The 25685-nt window shown below is 65.0% G+C and overlaps 1 protein-coding gene across 1 annotated transcript in view; it reads right to left on the bottom strand.

Annotated features, from left to right (window-relative positions):
• Positions 1–25685, bottom strand: part of LOC309599646 (ephrin-A2-like) — a gene marked incomplete at its 3' end in the record, with an annotated part of 78543 nt that overhangs the window by 22757 nt on the left and 30101 nt on the right. The window lies entirely within an intron of this gene.

Here is a 25685-nt window from a genome sequence, read left to right as displayed (position 1 = left end):
GACGGGCGCTGTGCTGTGCCAGCGCTGCCCTCGGGGGACCGGCCACCAGGCCACCGGGCCACCGGCCACCCCACGGGCACCGGGATGAGACAGCGCAGGGCGGCAGGAGGCACACGCGCCGATGCGGGGGCACTCGCTGTCTCGGGGGGGTTGCAGAGGTTGTTTAAAGACGGAGGAACCGCAGGCAGCCCTGCCGACACGTCCCTGCACAGATGACAAGGACCTGCGGGTCCTTCACAGGCTTAAAGGTTCAAGCCCTGAGAGGCACGTTCACCCTGCTCCCCTCCGCAGGGCCCCGGGGCACCATTCCTCCTGCTCCCCCCGCTCCCGCACCCGGGGGCACCCGCAGCCGCCTCCCAGCTGGGGCTCCCCGCACTCTCCCGTCCCCGGTCGAGCCGGGGGTCCCATCCAGCCCCCCACGGCTGCCCGGGTGGCCTCGGCCGCGCCGCTCTGCCTCGCGTGCCTCCCGCCAGAAGGACAATGACTTCGCCAACGTCCTGCTCCTCCGCACGCCGTCCCCGCGGGGCCTCCCACGGCCGTTTTCCCTAAGCCGGGACGGACACATGTCCTGGCGTTCGCAAACGCCGCGCGTCACTTGTCAGCTCCCGGGACAGCTGCGTGGTGCCTCCGGCCGCGCTCCTCCCTGTCCCCTTCCCGCTCCTCGGGGCAGCTCCGGCCGCGCCAACGGCCTCCAAAGCGCTTTATAAACAAACATTCCCCGTCAGGAGGATGCTGCCGCTGCGCAGCCAGGGCCAGCCCCGGCCACGGGGCTGCCGCAAGGCTCTGACGGCCCCCGGGACCATCACCAGCCCCTCGGTCCTGCTGGAAAGAGCCTCTATCCCAGCTGCTGATCTGGGAAACTGGGGTACAGAGGGGGCTGTGGGTGCTCGGGGCGAGATGCGCGTGCCTGGCAGCTCCCGAAGCATCGGGCTGCTGGCAAGCTGCCGGGACATCCCCGCTGCCGAGGAAGGCGGTGACCCGAGGGACCCTCTCCGGTGGCTCCAGCCCCGCTGGGCCGCTCAGGGCAGCGGCGGTGCTGGGCGGGCACCTCCTCCCAGCCCGGCATTTCCCCCACACCCTTCCAGCTCACCACCCAGACTCACGCTTCGCTCTGGGGCATGGCTAATGACTGGCCTGATTGATCTCTGACGAGGCTCTGCTCCTCGCTGGGAGATCGATGCTGGAACCCGCTCAAGGCTCTGCGAAAAGCCATTTCTGCCTGCCTGCCTGCCCAGCCGGGCAGCACCGCCCCTCGCCCGCAGGGAAGCGCCCATCGATCGGGGCAAGGATCGATCGGGTGGAGAAGAGGATGGAGGGGAGGGCAGCCACCCCCGCGGAGGGGACCGGGGGGAGCAGCCCCCGGGCGGCCTTTGCTCCCACTTGGTCCAACCCCGAGGCACCGCGGGCGAAGTCAGCGACCGCGTCTGGGGCTGGGGCGACCCTCCCGGCCACGCCGACGGGGCCTGCGTCTTCCCAAGCCTCCTCCCAGCAGCAGGCAGCTGCCAGGCTCCTCCTGCACAAGGATGTGCTTGTGCCACTGTGGATGGCAACCGGCACGGCCAGCACCGGCTGTGCGAGCCCACGGCACACGCGCACAGTAACAGCCGCAACCGCCCGTCCTGCAGCACACCGCGCTTCGCGAGGTTTGCCCATCACGGCTCCGCCGCCTCCCCCAAATCCCCGCTGCAACCCCTGTGCATTGCGTTCGCACCACACCCCGTCCGGAGGTGCCGCTGGCGCGGGCTGCGGAAGAGGCACAGGGTGCCACGTCCTGCCGCCGCACACGCCAGGAGCCCGACGGATGGGAGGGCAGAGCCCCGTCCGGCACAGCTCTGCCCACGCCGGCGGCCGTGCCTCGCTGCAGCCTGGCACCTCCACCCTGCAGGGCTCGGCTCACACCTCCGGCTCCTCGCCGGCACAGCCCGGCTCTGCCGGTGAGCGCCACGGGCCGTGCCTGGGCAGCGCAGCTCCCCGGGGAGCAGAAGCGATCGATACGCGGTGACTGGAGATATGGCAGGTTTTACCGACTCACCTGCATGGTGGTGCCTGAGCCGCACTCGCGGGGCGAGGGGCTGCCACCAGCACCCCGGCACCGGGAGCTCCCCCTGCACCCAGCTGGGTGGCACCCCGGCGGGTCCCGGGCGGGGGGCACCGGGAAGCCCCTTGTCCCCATCCAAGGAGCCGGGTGACCGCGGGGCGCAGGCGGCAGCGAGGGGGGCTCCTCCCCGGCACCTCCACCACCGTGCGGGGCTGGAGGGGAGCGGGTGGCCCCAGCCAGGGGAGGGGGCAAGCACCCATGGCAGGGGGGCCAGCGGTTGCCTTCACAAGCCCCAGGGAGGTCACAGGGGCAAGAGAACCACACTGATTTCTTCGCCTGGCTCTTCCCCGCCTTATTCCTTCCCCTCGTGTTCCCCTGGCCAAATTTGGCGAGATCGGCCGGGGTCTCCACTTCTCAGGGCACAGCAGCCCCCCGCCCCGCCCCGCTCCTTTCACTGGGGTTTAAGCCTTTTCGCTTTGTCCATTCACTCCAAGACTAATCAGATTAAAGCCTTGCCCAGGGCGCTCCCCGCCTCCCTCCCTCGCCCCGCTTCACCCCCTCAGCCCCTGGCAGGTTTTGGCAGCCAACTTCGAGGTCCGGGCACCGCCGTGCCAGGGGCCGGCAGTGGCACCGGGCGAGCGACGGGGGGCAGGAGGACGGGGATGAAGGCAGCGGGGCAGCGGCAGCAGCAATTGCGCTCTTTGGAGAATCCCTCCCCCTCCTCAGCCATGCCTCACATTTCAAGTCAGGCTAAAGGAGCATCTAAGAACAGAAGAAATTTAGTAAAAAGAGTGGGTTTTTTATTTTTTCCCCTCTTTTCGCCCAGGAGCTGCATGCCACCAGCGCTGCTCCGCGCCAGCTGCCCTTCACCAATGTCCAGGGAAGGCGATGGGCGCCTGCCTGCGGGCAGCGACGGACGAAGCCGGGACTCCGGCTCTGCCCAGAGCCCCTCGGACGCCCACGAGAGCTGGACCCACCAGGGCCACCCAGCACCCCCGGGAGCCGGCCCCCTGCTCCACCAGCAGCACCCCACAGCCCCACGCCTCGGCAGCATTTCCCCACCAGAAACTTTCTGGCCCCATCCCACTCGCCTCCCCACGTGCTCCGGCCCTCCCCAGCCCCGTAATCACCCAACGTCCCCCCTAAACCTTAAAAATTGATTTCAATTCACTTTGGCCCAGCTCTGCACACAAATGCATTCGACACGGGCACTCTCCCCCAGGCCAGGATTGTATGCAAAGGCAGTTAGGGGTCAATGAATAATTCATATTCCGCTGTCTTTCAGAATTATACTGTGGAAAAATAAATCTGAGACTATATAAAAAAAAAAAAAAAAAAAAGAGAAAGAAAAAAGAGGCTGGGGGGCACGGGGATGCAGCTCTCGCCCCTTCGCCCCCTCGGCCAAACTCAGGCGCAGGGATGAAAGTGTCGGCGCGGCGGCATCTCCTCTTCCATTGAGCAACTCGACATTCAGGTCTGTGCGGAAACCACCTAAAATCCTTCCTGTGCTTTGTTCTGCTGCCTTTTCACCCGAGTCTTGCCGAGATGGGGAGAGGGCGGCGGGGAGGGGGGCAGAGGGGTCTTGGGGGGGTCCCTTTGAAGAAACCCACTCATCCGTTCGGCTGGTTGAGTTCAAGGGGCAGTGTGCTGGGGCGAGCGGGGGCTGTCCCCGGCCACGGGGCCGGCGGGGGCCGCGTTCCCCGCCCCGGCTCAGCCAGGACCCCCCCAGCATCGCCCTGCTGCGGCCACCTCGGCCTCCGCAAGCCCAGGGAGAAGGAGGGAGCCTCTGCCCCGTCCTGGAGGGATCCCGCGGGGCCGGGCTGGGTTTTGGGGTGCCCGCACCCCCACCATGCCCAGAGCGCCCAGCCCAGCGCCCGCTGCGGGACCAGCTGCACCCATCGGCCGCATCACCCTCCCCGGCTGGCGGGTGCCACGTGCTCGCCGCACGATGTGCTAACGGGGAGGAAAGGAAGCGGGAGTCACTTTAATTTGGCTATTTAAAAATAAAGAAATAACACAGGCTTTGAAAGCCCGGAGGGGTCCCAGCGGAGAGACCTCCATCTCCCCCTTCAAAGGCCGCCTCTGCTTTCTTCCCCCCGTTAGCAGCACACAAAGGTGCACGAGCACTTTCGTCTCTGTGGAAAGACCTTTTTAATTGGTTCCAGGCAGAAGGTTAAAATCTCTCCCCTTCCCTGCACGCTTTTCTAAGAGGGGAAAGGGGGGAAAGGAAAAAAAAAAGAGAGAGGCAGAGGGGAGGAGGCAGGGAGGAGGGTTTGCACCGAGGCAAGGCAGCTCTGCCCGGCGTGGGGCGGCCGAGCCGGGGGGCACCTGCGGCCAACGTCCCCCCCGCGGGGCGCGGGCGGCCACGGGATCCCTGGCGAGGGCAGGGGCAGCCGAGGGGGCTGCGCCGGGGGCACCGAGGGGGCTGTGCCGGGCTCCGGAGCAGGAGAGGCTCGCGGGAAAGAGGGAGATGCTCAGCGCGAGGATGCTCAGCACGAGGATGCCTGGTGCTCCCGCGGGAACGCAGGTTTTGAGGGTTTCTCTGCAGGGATTCCCAAAGAGAGCGGGTGGAGACGTGCTGCCCGGGGCCTCCCTGGCAGGGACGAGGCTGGGCAGAGCGGGAGGGCGCGCGTGGGGCTGCTCCGACCTCCGCGGGTCTCCCCGGGCTGCAGAGCACCCTCGGCAGGTCCCCATCCACCCCCGGCCCCGGCGAGGAGCGTGGCGGCCCCACGATGCCGTCCCCGAGCATCACGCGTGGCACCCCAGCCCCTCGCCGCTCTCCCGCCCCCACCCCGCCGGAGCTGCCATCCTCCCGGCACTTGGGTTTCCTTTCACGGAAGGGGGAGCTGAGAAAAACGCATCAATTATTGAGCCGGGGCGCCGCGAGCCCGACGCGTCCCCCTTGCTAATGCCGCTCAGGTAGAGCCGCGCGGAGCCGCAGTCAGACACCTCCTAACACGATTAGCTGCAGGGCTCTTCCAGCGCTTCAAGGTCAATTTTTCTGAGGCTGACAAAAGGCGCGGGCGGGCAGCGGTTCCCCCCGCCGTGGCCCGGGATGGGCAGCAGCACACTGGGGATGGGCACTGGCAGCCCCGAGTGCTGCCACCGGGCCGAGGGGATGCCCAGGGCAGGATGGCGGGGCTCCGGGTGGGATGGGGACACGGTGAGGCTCCCGGTGGGTCGGGGACATGGCAGGGAGCTCCCAGCCATGGGACGGGGACACGGCGAGCCCCTCCGCGGCAAAGCGACTCCCCTCAGGCCATGCAGGAGCGGGTCCAGCCCGGCCGGCTGCACATGGAGCAGCAATTGGATCCAGATGTTTCCCCCAGCAGCCGGAAACCGCTTCCCCCCATCCGGAAAGCGCTCAGCAGCCCCTTCCACTGCCCTGCGCCGGCTTTGGTGGGTACAGGCAGCGCGGGCAAGCCCTGCCGGCATGGCTGTGTGCCGCCGGTGCCAGGGCAGGGATTTACCCCGGCGCAGCGAGGCCGGGCAGAGGGACGGGGCAGCTCGGCAGGGCACAGGCACGGCAACGCCAGCTGTGCCACGGCACTCCTGCGCCCGAGGCTTTGGGACTCGCAGCGACGGGACCCCTGCTCAGGCTGCACCCTGAGCCGGGCTGGCACACGGGTGCCCGGCCAGCTGCCGCGCTTCACCCCCTGCTCATCCGCGCGCGCCTCCCTTCCAAACCCACCCCGGTCTTGTGCGCGGCGAAGGAGGGAGCTGCTGTGGCAGGCGGCGAGGACGCCGGCCCCTCCAACACCGCCTGCTCCCTTGCAGCAAAAGGAAAAGGGGAGACGGGCAGCCAGGGCTCCCGAGGGCTCTCCGAAGGGGCAGGAGCCTGCCGACGGCTGGCGCAGGGGCCGGGACGAAGCCGCTGCGGAGCTGAGGAGAGCCACAGCCCTGCCCCAGAGTCGCCTCCTCGGCAGACGTGGCATCACCCCACGGGCAGGAGGTTTCCCCCAACCTGCCAGCACGGGCACCCGCTGCCCCGTGGCAGAAGCAGGGCCGGGTGCCCACCAGGCCGGGTGCCCACCGCGCCAGGCAGATGGTAGCGACGCTGACAAAACCCCCAAACCTCAGCCTGGGAGGACCCAGCGCCAGCGTCCAGGCGCGAGCGGGTTGGGAAAGGGCTGGCAGGCGGCTCCCGGCAATGCTGGATGCAGGTCACCGCCAAAGCCCTTCCCGAGGTCTCCTGAAGGACACCACGACCCACGGGTCCCTCTCTGCCCCCCAAGTCGCATCCTGCTTTGGGGAGGGTGCCCAGGGCAGCGCGTCCCCGCACGGGACGGACGTGGCTTTCTGGCCCCTCCGACCTCAGAGCAGAGCGAGGAAAACCACAGGAAAACCTCAGAAACCCGCCTGAAGAGCCAGACCCAAATTCACTCGCTCTCATGTTATTTAAAGCCCGTCGCAGCTTCCAAGTCCTGCAATGATGCGGGAATCTCAATTACCATTAAAAGAATGCATTTCTGCTCTTTGCGTTATGGAGAAAAGCCTGAAAACCAACCCCTGGGGATTAAACAACTCTAGAAAAAAGAACAATAAAAAATTCATGTAATTTATATTATTTAAAACCTGGCAGTTGGTAAACCAGTCTCTCGACTGGAGGGAACTGGGGCCGTTCACACCTTGCGGAAGGCAGGGAGACGATCAGGGCTGGAAACCGCGACCCCAGCCCCGTGGCCACGCGGAGCCCAGTGCCACCCGCTCCGCACCCCGCGCCGGGCTGACGGCAGGATCTGGCTTTAAATGGGTTTTTAAACACCTCTGAGCTTGTGGGATGCAGCACGCTGCAGAAGGACAGCGTGGTATTTTTATCGTTGCATTAGTTCCAGTTTAATTGCCGGGATGTTATTAACTGCACAGAGCAGGGTCCGAGCAGCGGGGATGCTGCTGTCAGTCTGTCCTGCCTCAAACCTCCCCGGACGTCCTCGGCGGAGCGGGGTTTGAGACCCAGCGCGCTCGCTGCGTGCCTCTCCTCCGCATGGCTACAGCTCCGCGCTGCGTTTGGTGGCAACCAGGGACAGGAGCCCTCAACCGGCGCCGGAGCCTCCCGGCCCATCCTCTCCCACCTCCTCCAGCCCGGACGCTCCCGCTCCTCCGGCTCCATTCAGCAGCACCGGGGAGCAGGATGGCAGCTTCCCCCCAGTCATCCCTCCTCCTCCTCCTCACTCCACTGCACGTCCCAGTCCCCTCCAGCGCTCTGCAACTGGGGATGCTCTGCCATCACTGGTTCTCCATCCCCAGGGCTCTATCGCACCCCATCGACCCGTCCCGCCCGTGCCCGCACCGCCCTCCCGCAGCCTCCCTCCCACCAGCCCCTCTTGGAAACTGCGCGTCTCCAACACGGCAAAAAGCCCCCGGTTTCTGGCAGCGCCCGCGGCTGGGCTCCCTCGGGCCATCGGCAGCTGGGAAACCCCCCCGGCCCTTGCCTGGGCTGCTCCCACGCAGGAAACCTCCCACCAGCGACAGCCCAGGGATGCCCGATAGCCTCCCAGCGCTGGAGCCGAGCTAATCCCGGTTTCACACCCGACACCTCAAAGGGCCCCCGGGGGTGGCCCTGCCATCGCAGGGGCCCCTCCGCCACCCCTGTCCCCGCAGCGGCGGAGCAGGAGGGAGGCAGGAGCGCACGGCAGAGCAGAGCCGCTGCTGAGAAATCATCTCGGAGGAAACAAAACCTGCCAGTCAGCGATCTGACTAACGGCATACGGGAATTAAGATACCAGAAAATGCCCTCCCGCGCCTGCCAGCAGCTTCCCAGGCAGGTGTGTTCGCAACAACTTGTTTTCACGGGGAAAGCCAGGTCCGTGCCTGCGCAGCACTGGCGACGTGTGCTCAGCGCTCTGGCTCGCACCTCTCCCAGCACGGCATCCCCAACCCTCCTGGGACCGAGCCACCCTCCCAGCCGGCCCCTGCGGCCCCCCTCCCAGCCCAGCGGCCCCCGAGATGCTGGAAGGGATCGGACCTGGGATGGGGCGTTTGCTGGGGGCAGTTTCCCACAGCGCAGGTGGGGACAGGAGCCTCGGAGCCGGCTGAGCCCGCCGGGGATGGGGGATGCCAGAGGTGCCCGAGCAGGCTGGGGAGGGACGAGCAGCATCACAGGGAGGCGACAGTGGCATAATCCCAACATATGAACCGCTTCCAGCAGGGAAAGCCGGGCGAAGGAGAAGGATCAGGCCCGGACGGACACACTGGGGAGTGGGGTGCAGGGCTGCACCCCAAGCTCTGGGACAGCCCTGCTGGGATGGCCACTGCGGAGGGCACCGGCCCCAGGGCCACCTGCTCAGCCTTGCTCTCCTCCCGATACCAGTGGCCTCCCAGTTCAGCACTGGGGAGATGATGCCTGCCAGGGATGGGGCCGCCCGGCTCCTGCGGAGACCGGTGACGTCCCTGGGTAGATTTGCTTTATAGGGTCATGGAGGAAGGGACCAGCACGGAGATATTTAAGCGGCGTTTTACCATTGGAAAAAATTAGAGTCGCAATATTAATTAATCCTCAAAGCACTTTACGAACATTAACTAATTAAGCCTCCCAACCCCTCTGCAAGGTGGGAAAGGTATCATTGTCCTCGTTTTACAGCTGTGGAAAATGAAGCGCGCAGAGGTGACGTGACTCGCCCAAGGTCGCTGCGAGCCGGGCGAAGGTGGGACGGGGACCCCGAAATCTCCCCTGCGCACCCCTTGCCCCCTCCTCCCGTCCCTGAGCAGGACAGGACCCGGCAGTGCTGGGCACCACGCAGCACCCCGCAGCCGGCGTGCATCCCGCCGCCCCGAGCGATCCCAGCATCCCGGTCCCCACCCAGGGCAAAGGGTGAGTCAGAGGGGCCGGCGACGGGGCCGTGGCGCAACGCACGAGCCGGGACCTGCCGCATCCCTGCCAGCCCGCGCCCATCGCGGCGGGCAGAGCCCCGCACGCAGCCCCGGGGGAAAACCCGCCGCAGCCTGGGGCAGAGAGTTAACGCAGAAAATGCTGAGGGGTTTTATCGAAAGCACAAACGACCCTGCATGGTTTAAAAGCGATTAGAGGCCCCGGCTGGGTTATCAACCGGTGTCTCAATCGCGCAACATCGATCCAGATAATAGCCGGCAATTGTTCAGATACAATATCATAAAGTCACTTTAACTACAGCCATAAAGCTTCCCCTGCCTGCAGCACCGCCGGGCGCTCCCCGCGCCGCGCCGGGGCACGCACCGCCCCGGAGGCTCTCTCAGGACGGGGGCGCAGGTGGCAAAGCCTCGTCCCCACCGAGTGCCGTCAGCACGTGCTCGGGTCCGAGCGCGGCAGAGGATGCTACCGGGGCCGTCGCCAGCCCGCAGCTCCATGCCGGGGTGCAAGGGAGCAGCCATCCCCAGGCCACCGACCTTGGCAGGGCCGAGGCCACCCGGCGGGGTTCCCACCCCGCGGCATCCCTGGGGATTGCTCCCGCTTCCGCTGCTCTCCCTTGCTGCGCTGGGAGCGGAGGGGACGCCGAGCCCCCCAGGCCTCCCCTCGGCATCCCTCCTGGGAGCCCGCGGCACATGGCGCTGCGGTTAGGGGAGCTCAAAGGCAGCTGCTGAGATTCGCCGTTTCAAGTTTTAATCCGTGGGATTTATGGTAGTTAGGAGAAAACGTGCGGTGACAGCCCCAGCCCCCCCAAACAGCGGCTGTGAACCCCCCCGCTCCCCGGGTTTGCTCCCGCCTCCAACAAAGATGGGGCTCCCGACCGCGCGGCACCGGGACCCGCTCCTCTGCTCCCCACGGAACACCGGGGTGCGGGGCTTCCCACCACCGGCCCCCCAGCCCAGGGCGCTTCTGTGCCCCCAGGGCAGCCACGGTCCCTGCCCTGGCGCTCAGCCGGCAATCGCCGGCTCCATTTTCCAGCCAGAGGTCAGTGGGGTTTTGGTTGCCGGCAGCCCCTGGGGATGATGCCGCCGGCAGCCCCTGCCCGCGCTGGAGAACGCCGCTTCCTCACCCGCTGCTTCCCACTGCTTAATGAGCACAAAATATTTCCATGTTGCCAATTACTTGGTTCGTTTGTGCTGCTGCGGGCAGCGCTGGCGCAGGGAAAATCCCCTTGGAGCTGCCCTGGCCCCTGGGGAGCGTGGGGAGCCCCGGCAGGGTCGCCCCAGCCCTTCCAGGGCCGAGCATCCCCATCCTCACCAGCACCCCCAACGCCCCCCCGCGCCCCTCGCCCCCAGAGCCGCGTTCGTTAGCAGCCAGCTAACGGCTTTCCCGTGTCCCCAGCGTGACACTGATGTGGCTGCGGCGGGAAAGCGAGACCTGCCCAGGATTTAAACCGGCCTTCGAGGGACTCGGTGAAGTCCCCCGGTTTGCACCGGCTGCAAGACCCGGCTCGGCCCCGGTCGGGCTCCTCCAGCGTCCCCACGCCGAGTTACAAATGTCCTCGGGGCCGGGGCCGCCGCCACCCCGCTGGGAGGGAGCCCCGAAGGGCAGAGACCCCCGGCTCCAGCTGCCGGCCCAGGCTGCGGTGTGAAAGCAAAGTGCAATTAAACACGCCACGATGCCAGTTTTGTCCCTCGGAGGCTGGCAGGGCCACTTGCACCGGAGGTGCTGATGCTCCCCAAGCACCAGAGCAGGATCTGGCCCCGGCAGCCCCGGTACAGGGCGTGAGAGCAGGACCAAGTCCGAACCAGCCCTGGAACCCACCGGGGCCTCGTACGGCTCCATCACGCTGCAGCGACAGCAGGAGCAGCCCAGCGGGGCTGCTGGACTCGCACCCACCACCCTGCCTTCAGAAACCCCCTTTGCGGCTCCTCGGGGGTTTCACTCTGCTCATTTACACCAGCAGAAGACGGTTTAGGGCCTGACCTGCTACGGTGCCGGCATCGCAACCCCTTCCAGCACGGAGGAAACCCCGAGCGGCACCGCAGACGTGTGCCGGACCTCACGCCATCCCGGCTGGGTCTGTCCCACCCTGGGGACCGACCCCGCTCCCGCCACAGCCCCGGCAGCGCCGCCCAGGCAGGATTTACAGCCGGGCGAGACCTCTCCCCTCAGCGAGATCGCTGCTGCAATGCCATCATTATAAAAACATTAAACCAGGTCGGTCCCCAGGAACAGCGTTCCTCTCGCTGCAGCTACACCTGCGCCCATAAATCCTCCTCTACAAGGCAGCCGGGGTGGGGTGATTTATAAGGTGAAACAAATATTACAATGTTTAAGAAAAAAACCCAAAAACCCATCCAGCTGGGCTCCCCTCCCGCCAGGGCCAGGACTCCCGGCGTGAACCGGGGACCCTTGGGGACACCAGGATTTTGCCCGCTCGCAGGGCAGCGAGGGCAGAGAGCCAGCGAAGGGCTGTGTCCGCGGGATGCCGTAACGAAGTTGGGCTCCGGCGCTGTCAAACGCGCTCGGCCGTGGGATGCACGCAGGAGCCAGCCGCGGCTCTGAGCCACCGCGTCCCCGGCACAGGGGAACCGCGTCCCCAAACCAGCCCGGAAGGGGCCGGGGGCCGCAGCCCGTCCTCGTGCCCCGGGCTCTGCGGACACGGAGGAGACGGCGCGTTGCAGCTGACGCCTTCGGCACCGCCTGCGGCGTTCACAGAGCTGCCAGGGGAACGCTCCGGCTCCCAGCCGAAATTCCCGGGCCTGCCACGGAGCAGGAGGACACGCTGTGCAGCGGGGCACAGCGCTGCGAGAGCGATGTCCTCCTCAATCTCTCCATGCACTCTACAAATATTAATTGCTTAATTTAGCCTCTGGCAGCGATCCTCACCTTAACAGCGGAGAAACTGAGGCTGGGAGGGGGGAAGCCATTTGTCTCGGTGTAACGAGCTGGAAACCGGATCCAGAACTCACACCCCAGCTCGCTGTCTTAATGATGAGAGTATTCCTCCACCTTAGCCAAAAGCTTTCTATTTTAAAAGACAGCATTATGATTTATTATTATTAATCAGCTTTGAAATGTTTTCTGGAGTCCAGATTCCTGCTGCCGTACACCCACGCCGGGCCCCCGACACCCCCCCGCTGCCGCCCAGCCCTGCCAGCGCTTCACATCCCAGCGCCGGAGAGAGCCCCGGGAAGGAGCCAAGGCAGCACTGAACTGCGGATGGCGGCGGGGACGAGGCCGGCCGGTCCAGCCAGAGGCGGCGGTTGGGCAATCAGACCTCAGAGCCACCAGCCCCGAGAACCGGCATGGACAGGGGCTGCAGGCAGGGAAAGAAAACCACAGGCAGGGAAAGACAGGAACTGCGGGCAGGGAAAGCCGGGAGCCCAGCCCCGGTCAGAGGCGAAGGCGACTCGTGGCGATGAACATCAGGCACGATGCCGCCTCCGGAGCACTGGTCCCGCAGCAGAGGGTGAGCCCCGTTCCCATCCCTGCTTTTAGCCTTTAATTCCACCGCGCGGGGCCGGGCAGCGCGGGAGCGACACCAGGGCCGCGGCGCAGGGGATCCCTGGGGTTCCACAGGACTCGGCACCCGCGTGCCCGCCCGGCTCCAGCCAAACCAAGACCTGGGAACCCGAGGCAATCCAGCGGAGATGACGTTGGACGGGGACTGGAGCCAAAAGCCATTTCTATTCTGGACGGTGGTTTGGATTCTCTGTTGAAAACCAAACCGGGAGCACCATTTTGACTGGCATTTGTAGCTGGAGCTGGTGCCAGAATTGCCGCGTGCTGGTGCCGTATCCGACAGCGGTTGTACAACCGCAGCACGGTGCCGGGGCAGCAGGACAGCCCTCCCGCAGTGCCGGGGCCGTGGCACGGCACAGCCTGGCAGGGCCACGGCCCCGTCCCGAGTCCCGCAGTGCTGCCGGAGCCGGGGAGGCAGGCAGCAGCGGGTCCTCCCGACCACCCTGCAGGAGGGATCTCGGGGAACCCAAGGAGAGAGTTGGGAGGATTTCCAGGACGGACACCATGCCCTGAAGCACGAGGCTGCCCGGAGATAAGAACCTTGCAGGGTTCAGGATAACAATAATTTCCCCGAATAAAGGATTTCGGAACCTGCCCTGTCCTCACCGCTCTCCCCAGCGCCCCGGCACCCCGCACGGGGAGGGGACGGGGGACAGCCCCCACCCAAAACGGGGACCCCGGGAGCAGGGAGCTCACCCGCCGGCAGGAGAGCGGCCGGGCAAACAGACGCCACGGGGAGAAGGAAACGCAGAGCTACAGGCTTTGCGCAGTTTTTTTAAATGAAGGAAAATGGTGGACGGGCACGAGAAAGAGAAGCTGGGCTAAAAACCAAAGGCAGAAGCTGTGGGGAGAGGAGGCGATTCCCCTCTCCCGGCGTGGGACCGGCGCCGCACAGGGCGCGCAGCCGCTCGAGGGACCCCGGGACCTTTCTGCCCCCAGCAAAAAGCCCAGCGGGGCGACTCCCCCCCAGCAGCGGGGCCGGGCTGCTCCCCCAAGCACAGAGCCCCTCTCCCCTCCCACCAGCCCCACGTCCCCAGGCTTTCAGGGGGGACAAATAAATCCAGGCCCGAAAGGCGGCAGGTCCTGTTTTAGGTGGCCCCGGGAGGGCAGCGAGGGGCGGCCACAGCCCGAGAGGCTCCGGCGGGATTTGATGCCCCAACGCTCAGCGCCCAGCTGGGCCCGGCACCGCTCAACCACCCGGCTCTGGGCCTCCCAGCAGAGCAAAAGGGAAATCTCGGTGACCAGCAAGGACCAAACACCAGGAGGGAAACCCTTCGGGAGAGCATCCCCTCTGGCAGCATCTCTCCCACCTCCAGCCCCGCTCACCGGCTGCCCCGCTCAGCGGCACCGCGGCCGTGCCGAGCATCGGTCCGAGGTTTGCGAAATCCCCTTCCCAAGGGCCGGCGCATCGGCTCAGGCACGGGCAGCTCCGGGTCTGGCAAATTGTCTTGGTAAAAATAAAACAAAATTTGCAGCAGAAATGCAAGCAGAAGCGTCGGTGAGCACGGCACCGAGGAACGTTTGTGTGATGGGAAGCAGGGGGATTCAAGCTGGAAGGCCCGAGCATGGAAAACGCTGATATTCCTGGTGCGAAGGGGGAGCGGAGGCTGCTAAAGGTGCCCTTGCGTCTCAGGGCAAGGGAAAGTAACGGTCATTCGGCAACAAAGTAATGGTCATTCGGCAACAAAGTAACGGTCATTCGGCAACAAAGTAACAGTCATTCGGCAACAAAGTAACGGTCATTCGGCAACAAAGTAACGGTCATTCGGCAACAAAGTAACGGTCATTCGGGACCGTTTATGTATTCTTTTAAAAAACCATACAATTTCATAACAACACTAAATAAAAGCTCCCATCCCAGCACTGGCGTCGTTCCACCCCGCGAAGCCCCGGATGCAGCCACGACAGCCACCCAGCACGGACGGGGGGATGGACGGACAGACGGTCACGGCCCAGGCGGCACAGCCGCGGGGGGACGGACAGACGGACACGGCCCAGGCGGCACAGCTGCCCGCACCACCAGCCCGCCCCTCCGCCGGCACACAGCGACGGGGCAGACGCACCACGGCATCGCTCCCGCGTCCCAAAGCCGGCTGGGGCTGGACCGGCACCCACCGGCGCCCCCGCCCTCGCCGTCCCGGGGGGCTCTGCCCCGCGTTTTTCCACTCAATTTCCTTCCCGAGTCGGCAGGAGATAAATCCCTCTGCCGAGGCAGGCGGCCGGAACGGCAAAGCCGGCGGTGCCAAGTTTAATAAGCAACCCTGATCGAGAAACCAGGTAATAATTGGGATTATCGAGCCGGCTGGGAAAGAGCTTCCCCGGCTCCTGATGGCCCCCGGCAGCCGCTTGGGCTGCTCCTGACCGCCCCGGCACCGGCACCCTGCACCCCGCACCGGGCGGCAACGACACCCACGCGGCCACCGGCAGGGCCGGGACGGCTGCTGGACGCTAATTTATAATTCCATTAGCTAATTTATAGTTTTAAAAAAGCAAGCAAACCAATAAAGCCCTTTTTGGATGCCCCGCGCAGGGTCAGTACCCGCAGCCCGAGGGCCCCGTGCCCCCCGGGGCCCCCAGCCCCTCCCCAAGCGCATCCCCGCACCCCGGCGCGGAGGAGCCGAGGGTGCCGCCGCCGTCCCAGCACCCGCGGCTGCAGAGAGCTCAGCCACCGAAATAATCCCGTCGCGGTTGGATTTTGTGCGGGGCGCGAGGTCCCGGGGCTTTTTTTCTCAGCGGAAATGGGATTGGAAAAAGGAAGAATTGGGATTTTTCGAGTTCTCTCCAGGGTCAGGCTTGGCCGACTTTATTTTACTGCAAATATAAATAGGGATTTTTAAAAATATAAAAAAAAAAAAATATCAAGCCAGTCTGAATAAAAACCCACTGAAAGACACAGTAAGAAATCCTGCTGGAGGACAGGCAGAAATATCTGTAGCCAGGCTGAGTGCTCAGAAATATTTGTATTTGCTGTCTAAACACTTTATCTGTTTCCTAGCACATGGGAGAGTTTTGCTCTCCGTGTAATGTTGAAGAAAAAATAAACCGATACAAATAATTTCTCCTCTTCTGCAGAAAAAAATCCTACAAAACTCGGTTGCGGACGCACCAGGGGAAACAGCAAATATTTCCACTGAAATTAGGCTGAAGACCGCGCTAAGCAAATCGATGGAGGGGACGTTGGGGTGCATCGGGAGGAGGACCCGGCTGGGGGACCCAACGGCCCCTTCCCATCGCCGGTCCTTACAAACCCCCTCTGCAATTTATTCGCCTTTTTGCCAAAGCCGGCGGCCCCGGGGAACGGAGCCAGGGGAGATTTACGTTTTGTACAAAAGATCTGAAATACAAAGTTTAATTCTTTGGGGGATTTCAGGGTTGCGTGGGGAAGGAGCTTAAATAAAAGCACATTCCTCTATTCAAATAAAAAGCACTGAGTGACGGTTTTAAACTCCACAGACCCTGCTAACGTTCCTGCAGCGCGCGGTGGGAACAGCGGCGGTGTCCGTGCGGGGGCCTGCAGCCTCAGTGCCGCGTCTCGGGGGAGCAGTGGCACCGGGTCCAGCGCCAGGCCGGTGTTCGGCGGGGCCGACGGCACGGGCAGCCCCCAGGCAGGCGGCGTTTGCACCGACACGCGTGTGCGCGCGGAGGCCGCGGCTGCAGGAAAAAATGGAAAACCCCACAAACGCAAAGCAAGGCCGGAGGGGGGGGGAAACGCCAAGAAAAGCAGAAAATTGGCAGGTCGGGAAGAGCTCCTGTGCCGAGGGAGCCCACGGCTGCAGCCCGCGGGACCCCACCGCGGCTGCCCCTCTGGCACGGCCCCACCGGGACGTGGCTCGGCTCCGTGGCCGTCCCTCGCCCAGCAGTGGCATCGCTCACTGCTCCTCTGCTCTCACAGATGGGTCTTGGGAAGCAAATGTGGGAAGAGAGGAAAAATCTAAAAGGGGGAGGGGAAAAAAAAAAAAAGTCTTAATCCCCGTTTCTGCCTGCATCCCTCTCCCTCCATTAATGACCCGGAGGAAAACGTCAAATGGCTCCAAGCAGGGCTCGGAAACGGGAGCAGGGGCTCGCTGGCCCCAGCGCTGATTGGCTTCACCGGAGGCCGCGAGACGTCGATAGCCATGCTTTGTGGCATTTAAATCACTGCTGGGGATCGATACGGCAGAGCACCGCGGGCCCCCGCCGCCACCACCAGCCTCACCGGGCGGGCGAGCCATGGGCGAGCCGGGCAGCCGGGGGCACTGGGGAGCCCCGGCCTCCCCCCGAACCCGCTCTGCCCCTGGACCCCCACATCCAGTGCCGGCTGCCAGCCCGGTCCTGCCCCAGGCCGGTCCCCACCGGCACCACATGGGTGAGACCCACTGGTCCCCCCTGCCACCCCACAAAGCCAGCCCCTCTGCCCCGGCGGGGGGACCCCAAGGCTCCCCCCAGCCCAGGCTGCAGCTCGAGCCCAGCATCTCCTGTGCCTTTGCTCTTCCGTCAGCTCGATGGGCTCGCTCCCCTCCCGGGGGGCTGCGAGCGCTGCGGGGTCAGACCCCTCGCTGCCCCGGGCGCTCCCCAAGGGCACAAGGGAAGGGGAAGTCGTTCCCTGTCTTCGTTATTATTCTAGGGAGTAAATTTTCCTCCTTTGTTTTATTTTTCCCCGCTGTTGTTGCTTTGACCGCCTCGTCCCCCTCTGAAGTTTGGGATCCTCCCACCCCTGGCGCGGGGGCACAAAGCCCAGCTTCAATCAGAGCGGGGCGGCCGGGGAGGGCGGAGGCGGGTGCTTTCCCAATCCCTTTGGAGAAGGATCCTTTTTTCCCCCCATCACGTCTGTGGCATCGCCATCCGGCACATGGAGGAGCCGCATGAGCCGCCGCAGCCTCGTGCGTGCCCACGGTGCCGCTCCGGCCCAAGGGACACGCACGGCTCCGGGGGCAGAGCCAGGACCCAGCAAGCGAAGACCAAACCTCTGCTCCTCGCCCCGGGGCGGCCCAGGACCCTCCATCCACGCTGCCCAGCTCCTCCCAGCCAAAGCTCCTGAACCCCATCGGGGCGAGGGCTCGCGCCAGCCTCTCACCAAGGGATGGGATGAGGCCAGGAGGAGACAGGCAAAGCAGAGCAGGATTTGTCCCACCAAAGGCGCACACGCGCAAGGGATAAGCTTAGAGGAACCCTGGTTTAAGCACCTATTGCCAAAAGGAGAGACGTGCCCTACAGGTTACGCACCTCCTGCGGACAGGGCTGGCGGAGGGGTCTCACACCGGAGGGGACGTTGGGACTGCGCTCCGGGGCCCTGTGCCCAGCACCGGCACGGCCCCACGCCGGGACCGCCTCGGCAAACCCCGCGGGGTTGTCGTTCCTCCCCGGCAGCTGCCGGGTTTGAGGGTCAACAGGGGACTTTCTGCAGAGCCCTCTGGACCCGTCGGGACGAAGCCCCGGGCGGCAGCTCCACCGCCGCAGCTCTCACCGCAGCCAGCCGAGGAAGGCCCAGTTCCCCGCCGTTGGTGCTGCAGAGCCAAAGCCACCCGCTGCCCCGGGAGGGCCCGGTGACCCCGCTGCCCGCTCCTTCCCCCAGCGCCCCGCCAGGCAGCCTGCCTTCACCGCCTGAAAAGCCGCCCACCCCACAGCCTCCACTCTCGCTTGGCTTTTGAGTAAGGAGCCTCATTAAGAGGTAATTAGCTCTCGAACAATGGGAAGCTATTTAGCAACCCAGCCACAGCAGCATCAACAAGCAAAAGGGGAGAGGAGGGAGGAGAAATAAATAAATAACAACACTCTGACCGCACAGGAACAAGTTGGGACTGCGCAGGGCCACAGCACCCTGCCCAGCCGGCGGCGCGGCGTGGCACGGCGTGGCATGGCACGGCGCTAGCCCAACGGGCTCCCTCCTGGCCACCCCGCTCTCACAGCCTCGTCCCTTCCCAGCTTTCCTGCTGGGGCAAATCAGCCCCAGCGCATTGCACGGGCTGGATGAGCCCGAGTGGCCCCACGGGCGCTGCCACCCCGATGTGGCTCCCACCCAGCCCGGCGGCGCAGTAGGGACGGCAATGGGGACCCCAAGCCCGGCAGCCGGGGGAGAAGGGCTGGCCGGGCTGCCGGCAGAGTTTGCACCCACACCAACATCCCCTACACACCAGTGAAACACAAGTCCTGGTTTTGGGGTGCCCCTGGCTTCAGAGACACCTCCTGAATTCATTTGGCAAAGACCAAAGCGTCACTGGCAGCCGCCTGCTCGCTCCGGCGCGTCTCAGGCTTCAGACCCGTTCACCGCAGCGGCTTGGACCGCAGTGGCTCGGACCGCGGCGTCGGCGCTGCTGGAAGCGCCGCTTACCCCTGTGCTCAGAGAGGCAAAAAGGGGTGGGTTTGGCTTCGTACTGACGCTCAAAGCGCAGGAAAACGGCCCGACTTTGGCTGGAGCGCGTCAGGCCCAGCGGTCACGGTGGAGGGGAAAAAAATTTGAACTCCTCTTAGGGGCCGAAGGTAACAACGCCAAGATCTGCTTGCCTTCCCTAAATCCCATTAAATCCAATGAAGCAGGGCAAGATCTCTGCCCCGACTGGGGAAAAACATCTAGGATAAAAATGAAGCCTCTAAAATCACGATTAGTATCTAACACAAAAGAACCGAAATTTTCACCATCAGGAACGAGGAGCTATTTAGAGAACAATTGCTGCAATTTTACAGACAACCCGACAGATGAACCTCGTCAGACGTACGCAGGTACGGGCAGAGATAGCCCCAGCCAGGGGCACGTGGGGCACCCGTGAGCACGCAGCGAGACAGACAGACAGACAGCGGGGCGAGATCAGGCCTGGGTGCCACGATCGGCGTTCGCAGGCACGTACAGCCAAGCCTGGCTGCGTCCCCCAGCCCCGGTGGGCGTTACGCGCGCATACAGCACGGGGGCGGCTCCAGGCGCCCGCTCCGCGCCGCGCACCGGGGCAGGCTGGGGCTGGGCAGCTGCGTTGGTTTGGCGCGTGAAGCGTACGTACGTGTGTACATCCATACCTGCACACACGTACGTACATACACACACGTATGAAAGGGTACTTTTAAAGCTTTCCAGGGGTAAGTGAAGGCATCACTCTCACCCTCTGCACCGCTCTCACTCCCCGTCCTCTTTGTGCCTCCCCGGGAGCGTCGGGACGCGCCGGGGGACGCCGCGGGTGCCGGGGAGCGGCTGACCCGCCGGCAGCGCCGCGCGCCCCCAGCCCGTCTTCGCATTAGGATGCGGCGCATGGCCAGCATTTGGATACCAAATGTGCGACCAGCAGGGAATGTAATTGCGGTCCCTCGAAAGGGACAGGCAGAGAGACAGAGACGGGCAGAGAGAAAAATCTTGTCAGGGACGCTGGACCTGTTTGTAGCTGCTCTCCATTAACCGCGCTCGCCGCAGACCTGGGCTGGTGAAGAATAGCTAACACGGCTTAACGGGCTGGAAAAGAGGGGTGGGAAGGGCTGCAAATGATCGCGGCACAAAGGGAAAACGGAACAGATGAAAACTAAAAGAGCAGTAATTGCGCAGGATGCAGGACGTGGCCGAGCGCCGGCACCCCCAACCGCCCCGGCACCGCTGCCGGCACCCCGAGCCCGGTGTGCTCACCGGGGGGACTCGGCCCGCTGGTGACACGGGAACCACCCAGGTGCCAGAGTTCAAATTCACATTAAAATCGCTCCGAGCGGGGAACAGGGCGTGTTTCTTGCAGCGGCTGGTGCAGCTCCCGGTGCGATGCCCACGGGAGCGGGGAGAGCGGCCACGCGGGGCTGGGAGCCGACCCCAAAGGTCCCAGCCCTGGACGGAGCCGGGCTGTGGAGGTTTTGGGAACCAGCCCCATGGCAGGGCTGGCACCAAACCCGCCCCAGCACGGAGGCGTGGGTGGGCACGCTCCCCTGGAGCCGAGCCCTCCAGCTCGGCCACCCCTCTCCAGCACCAAATTCCCCTGGAAAACACAAACGTGTGTCGTCTTGGCTGCCTCGAAGGAGAGCCGGCACAGGCAGGCTGCCGTCGTCCTGGCCACAACCCCTCGTGACCCACAGGCAGGCAAGTTTGCTCACGCTCGGGCAGTCAATGGGGCACAGCCCCGGCCGGTCAGGGCTTCGCCACGGCTCTCCTCGCCCCGGCTGCCACGCACCGAGCTCTCGGACAAAGCACCAGCCAGCAGCACCGGCGGGCGCCGGGCTGCGGCTCTGGGAGACGGCAGCGCAGGAGAACAGGGGCACAAAAGCTGACGGGCTGGGGAGCACGATCCAGACCCCCCACGATGTTCCCCCGTCGCCCCAGCTCCACCGTCCCCGCGGCACGGACCCCTCGCCCGAAGGACAGGGCGCACAACAGGAACCCCCAGGAGTCCTGCTCTGCCATCAGCACTGTGCCTGAGCATCACCCGGGCTCCCGCCAGCCGCGGTAAATCCCCCTGCTAGAAACCATTTCTCTGGCTTCCCGATCCTGGGATTGGGGAGTGCAGAGGAGCAGAACAGAAATACCAGCTGTGCTCACAAAACCAAAAAGAAAAAAAAAAAAAGAATCAGAAAATAAGCCTTCCAAGGCAGCGAAATGACTTCACAGTTAAATATAGGCCACGGGTAAAATCTAGACCATTTACAGCATTTGTATCTGTACTGTAAACAGAGAGAGGAAAATACCTAACACTTCGCACATTTCCCTCTCTGTGGATGCAGAAAGGCACGGCAGCGTACACGGGAATTGCATTTGGCCGCAGGAACGCTGTCATTCTGGAATTACTATAACCTGCCCATTACGTAGCCGTAGGTAGAGCGGGGGACGACAACAAATCTTAAATCCTCCGTCCTTCCTTGGCCTTCGAGAGGTTTCCAGTGGCAGCCCCGAGGCCGCAGGTCGAGGGGTCCCGGGATCGGGGACCCTCGGAGGACAGGTCGCTCCCTCCCGCAGACCTTTCCCCCGTAGTGCGGAGGTTTCCCAGACCCCGATTTTTCGCCGTACGATGCACTGTAGCGCATCCGAGATGTTCATCCTAAATCCGGCTGCAGCGCGGGGGTCGTGCGAGCAAGGGGGCCCAAGCTGGAGACCCTGACCCGCCCAGGCGATGCCGTCCCACCGGCGGATGCTCCGGGACGCCCGGCTCGACCCGCTGCGCCTCTCGTCAGGTCCCAAGGCTGTAAATCCGCCCAAGAACTCTACGGGCGAGCGGCTTCCACGCCACCGGCCACGCCGGCTGGAAAACACAGTGGCCACGCGGCCCCCCAAGACCCCGCAGAGGGAAGAGTCCTGCCCACGATGCCGGACCCCTGCCCGCGACACCAGACCCCTGCCCGCGACACCGGTCACGGCAAGAGCCCTGCTAAGCTCTTGCGCCCTGCGGTCCCGTCCATGGGCGCGTCGCCCTGGCCACCTGCACCCCGCGCCCACGGCCGGCCCTGGCCCCGCCGCTGCCCGGGCACGGCCCGCGCATCCCCCGCCCCGGCAGACGAAGCAGCGTTAGCGCGGCTCTACCTGCTGCAGAGCCAACATCCACGGTCAGACGCGGGCACCGAAACAGCGCGCTATTACATAAAGATGCGTTCTTCCTCCTTCGGCTATTTCCAGGACAACCCCGGAGTTACATCCCGCAAAACCCATGCAACCTTTTCCAAATGCAGGCTTACAAAATCATTTAAAAAAAAAAAAACGAAACAACCAACAACCTGTAAATCCACAGCGAGTAGCTAAATATCCCCACAGAACAGGCAAATTGCAGCATCCCGAGGTACCACTTATTTTTAATTTAGAACCAATTATGAAATATAGAATTATTCTAATCTGGGCAAATCATATTGACCACGAGATTTATTACTGTCTTTTATAAAATATGGATTGCAATATAAACCTGAAGAAAAATATTTATCGCCAGATCGGGTCTGCGAGTTCAAACAAGCACCGGGCATTTTAACCTTTTTTTTTTTTTTTTTAACCCCTTTTGATTTCCCCCTTCTTAAATGAGATGGTGGGTGGAAAGAAAGAAGGAAAACAAGGGACCAGAAAAAGCACATATACGTTGTGTTGTTCTTCATTTTTAAGGATGAGACAGTCTTCGAGTAACTCTAGAGACAGACAAAATATAAAAGCACCGCTGGGTTCAAAAAGGAAAATAAGCAGAAAACTCAATGGCAATTTCTATATTTGCAGCGTCTAATAAACCGCCTCGAATCCCGAGAGCCGGACGCACAGGCAGGGAGCGCCTCGGCCGAGCGCGGCACGGGGCGCTCCCCCGTTGGGGAAAGTCGGGTCAGATCCCGGCGCTGCGGACGCGCCTGCTGAACCCACCAGCCATTGTCTGCTCTGCCCTCCCATCCCGTCGCCCTTCCTCTGCCCTATTTTATTTTCCCCCTCAAAAATATTTTCCTTGCCAATGTCAGATTTAAAATATATATATATATATGTAATAATAAACCACCACCTATTTTCGAGGATAAATTCCCCGCTGCCTTCACCGCCGCGCCCATCCCAGCGCGCACAAGGGAGCGACGGGGCCGCGGGCAGCTCGCCGGGCCGAGCCGAAGCCACCACCGACGCCAGGTCCCGCGCCGGCGCCCGGGACGCCCGTCACCCAAGGACCAGGGACCGCGTCTGGCTGTCGGCCCCGCCGCAGGAACCCTTGGGTGCTAAATCTCAGCCGCGGCCCTGACGGCTCAGCGATGCCGCCCTCGTCTCCGGCGGCCGGGATGCCGGAGTTTGACCGGGGGGGGCCCTCGCACATGTTTGGCATTTGGGAGAACAAAAGAAAAGAGCCCAAAGTGTGGGAGCTGGGGAGGACCAGGAACTGTAACCAAAAACTTTGCAATGGGCAAAAAAAAAAAAAAAATCCCTGCCTCTTACAATCCCCCACAAAAATGTGAGGGAGATAATAAAATCCATATGCACGGCAGGCGGCCCGCGGCGAAGGCACCGCCGCGCACAAAGGCACGGGCTCGCCCCAATTTGGGGCGGCACAAGGGGCGAGGGCGCGAGGCTGGGGGCGAGGGCGCCCGACCGGTCCCCCCGAGGGGGCACGCGGCGGCCGGCCGCCGACGCTCGCGAGGGTCCTTGGCCCCGCGCGCATCCCGCCGGCGCTGGGTGCCGGCGGCCACTCGCCGAAACGCAGCCGGGAACTTTAATGAACTGGGATGGTGTCCCCAGGACGCTGCCGGGAGAGGAGAAGGTGCCACCGAGGGTCCCCTCCCAGCCGGGAGCGCCGGAGGAGCCGCCTCGCCGGCAGCCCCAGCTCCTGCCGGCTCTGCCGCGGCCAGGGCCCTGCCGGGGGCACCAGGGCCAGGCCACGCCGTGCACCCACCCGGCCCTCGCCCCGCAGGGACCCACGGGGGACAAAGCAGCACCCGTTGTACCTGGAGAACGGAACGGCTCAAACCTGAAGGCAGCGGGCGCAGCGGCACCCACCGCAGAAGCGAGCCCGGCATCGCCGCGCGACCCTCGGCTCGGCTCAGCGGGGGCCGCTGCCGGGGCCGGTTCAACTTTGATTGACTGGGGGGAAAACGTGGGTTTGGTGGCAGGTTTTTTACTGTTTTGTCTTTCAGAAGAGTCCCCACAAACCGGCCCATTCAAACCCCGCGGTTTGCATCCGAGGGGAAGGGGGTGGGGGGTCGCGGTGGTCGCAGCCACCTGAGCCAGGAGCAGAATTCATCCTCACTTCAAACTCTCCGACAGCTTGTGGTTCCTCAAAATTACGAACAAAGAAATACAACAGAAATTAAACTCTTACCGAAAAAAAAAAAAAGGATGCTTGAGGAAAAAAAAAAAAAAAAAAATCTAAATTCAAGGAGAGAGCAGGGAAACTGAACCAACTACGCGGCGATTTCTTTTCCACGACGAAAATCACAGGGGCGGCAGCGGGGCCGGGCCGCCCCGAGCCCCCGGCCCCCCGCACCCCCCGCCTTCACCGGGACCCCGCACCCCGGCCCCCCCAGCCCCTTCCGCCGTTTCGCCCCCGGATCGTTATTCCGACCCCCCCGGTGCCGCCACCGGCAGCGCCCGGCGCCTTTGGGCAGATTTCGGGTTTTTTCCCGCGGGACCTTGGCCCAGCCGCCGCCGGGAGCGGGGCCGGGGCCGGGGCCGGGGCCGGCGGGGAGGAGAAACTCGAACTTCCCCGAAGTTGGGCGCGGAGGCGCTGGGGGCCCCGCGGCCCCGCTCCCCCCGGCCCCCGGCGCCGCCCCCGGCCCGCGGGCGATGCCCCGGGGCTGCCGCAGCCCCCGGGGCCGGGTCCGTCCCCCCCGGGGGAACTTCGGGGGGCACCGGCGGAGGCAGCCCCGGCCGAGAGGCACCGCCGCGCACCCGCGCCGAGCCCCCGGGGCCGCCCAGCCCCTTTCACCGGAGCAAAGCGGGGGCTGGAGCGGGGCCCGATCCGCAGCGGGCGGCGGCCGCCTGTCACCCCCCGGGCGGGCGGCTGCGGGCTCGCCGCGGGGATGGAGACCGCAACTCGGGCTGCGCCGCCCCCGCCGCCCCGGCACCGGCCCCCGCCGCCCCCGGCCTCACCTGGGGTTGCTCCGGTTCCAGTAGACAGCGTACCGATCCGAGATAACTTTCCCGGTCTCGTCGGTCCAGACGCAGACACCGACGAGCGCGGCGAGCAGCGCGGCCGCCTCCCAGCGCACCATCGTCCCGGCCGGCGGCGGGCGCGGCTCCGGCCGCTTCAGGGGGCGGCGGGGCGGCGGCCGGCGGCGGAGCCCTGGGGCCGGCCGGGGGCGGCGGGCGGCGGGCGGCGGGCGGCGGCGGGCGGGCGGCCAGCCCTCACCATCGCCCGCGGCCCCGGGCGCCGTCAGCGGGGAAAGTTGGGGGCGGCCGCGGTGCGGCGGAGCCGGGGCAGCCGCATCCCGCGCCCGGGCGGCGGGGACCGGCCGGTTCCCGCGGCGCCCCGGGAACCTTCCCCCGCCGAACTTCGGCCAAGTTCCTCCGAGCCCCGCCGCCGCCGCCGCCGCCCGGTACCGAGGACCCGGCGCTGCCCCCCCCCCCCCCCGCCCCCGCACCTGCGGGATGGGAGCGGGACGGTGCGGGCTCAGCCCCCCAGGCCCCCGCGCCGGTTCCTCCGCTCCGGGGGACACCGGAGAGACAAAGGCCGGGCCGGGGAGGCCGCCGCTCCCTCAGTGCCGCCGCGCCATGCTGCGCCCGCCGCCCGCGCCCCCGCCCGCCCCGCGCCGCCCCGCCTCGCGCCGCCCCGCCCCGCGCCGCCCCGCCCCGCCCCGCGCGGGGCCCGCGCCGCCGCCGCCTCTGACACATTGTTGCCACCGGCCGCCGCCGCGCGCGCCCGGGCCCGGGCCCAGGGCGGGGCCCCGCGCGCCGCCGCGGCCCCACCTCTGCGGGGGGGGGGGGGA

This window comes from Platalea leucorodia (assembly GCF_965183815.1).
Source record: "Platalea leucorodia genome assembly, chromosome: 21".
Lineage (NCBI taxonomy): Eukaryota > Metazoa > Chordata > Aves > Pelecaniformes > Threskiornithidae > Platalea > Platalea leucorodia.
This window is presented reverse-complemented; position numbering and strand designations above follow the sequence as displayed.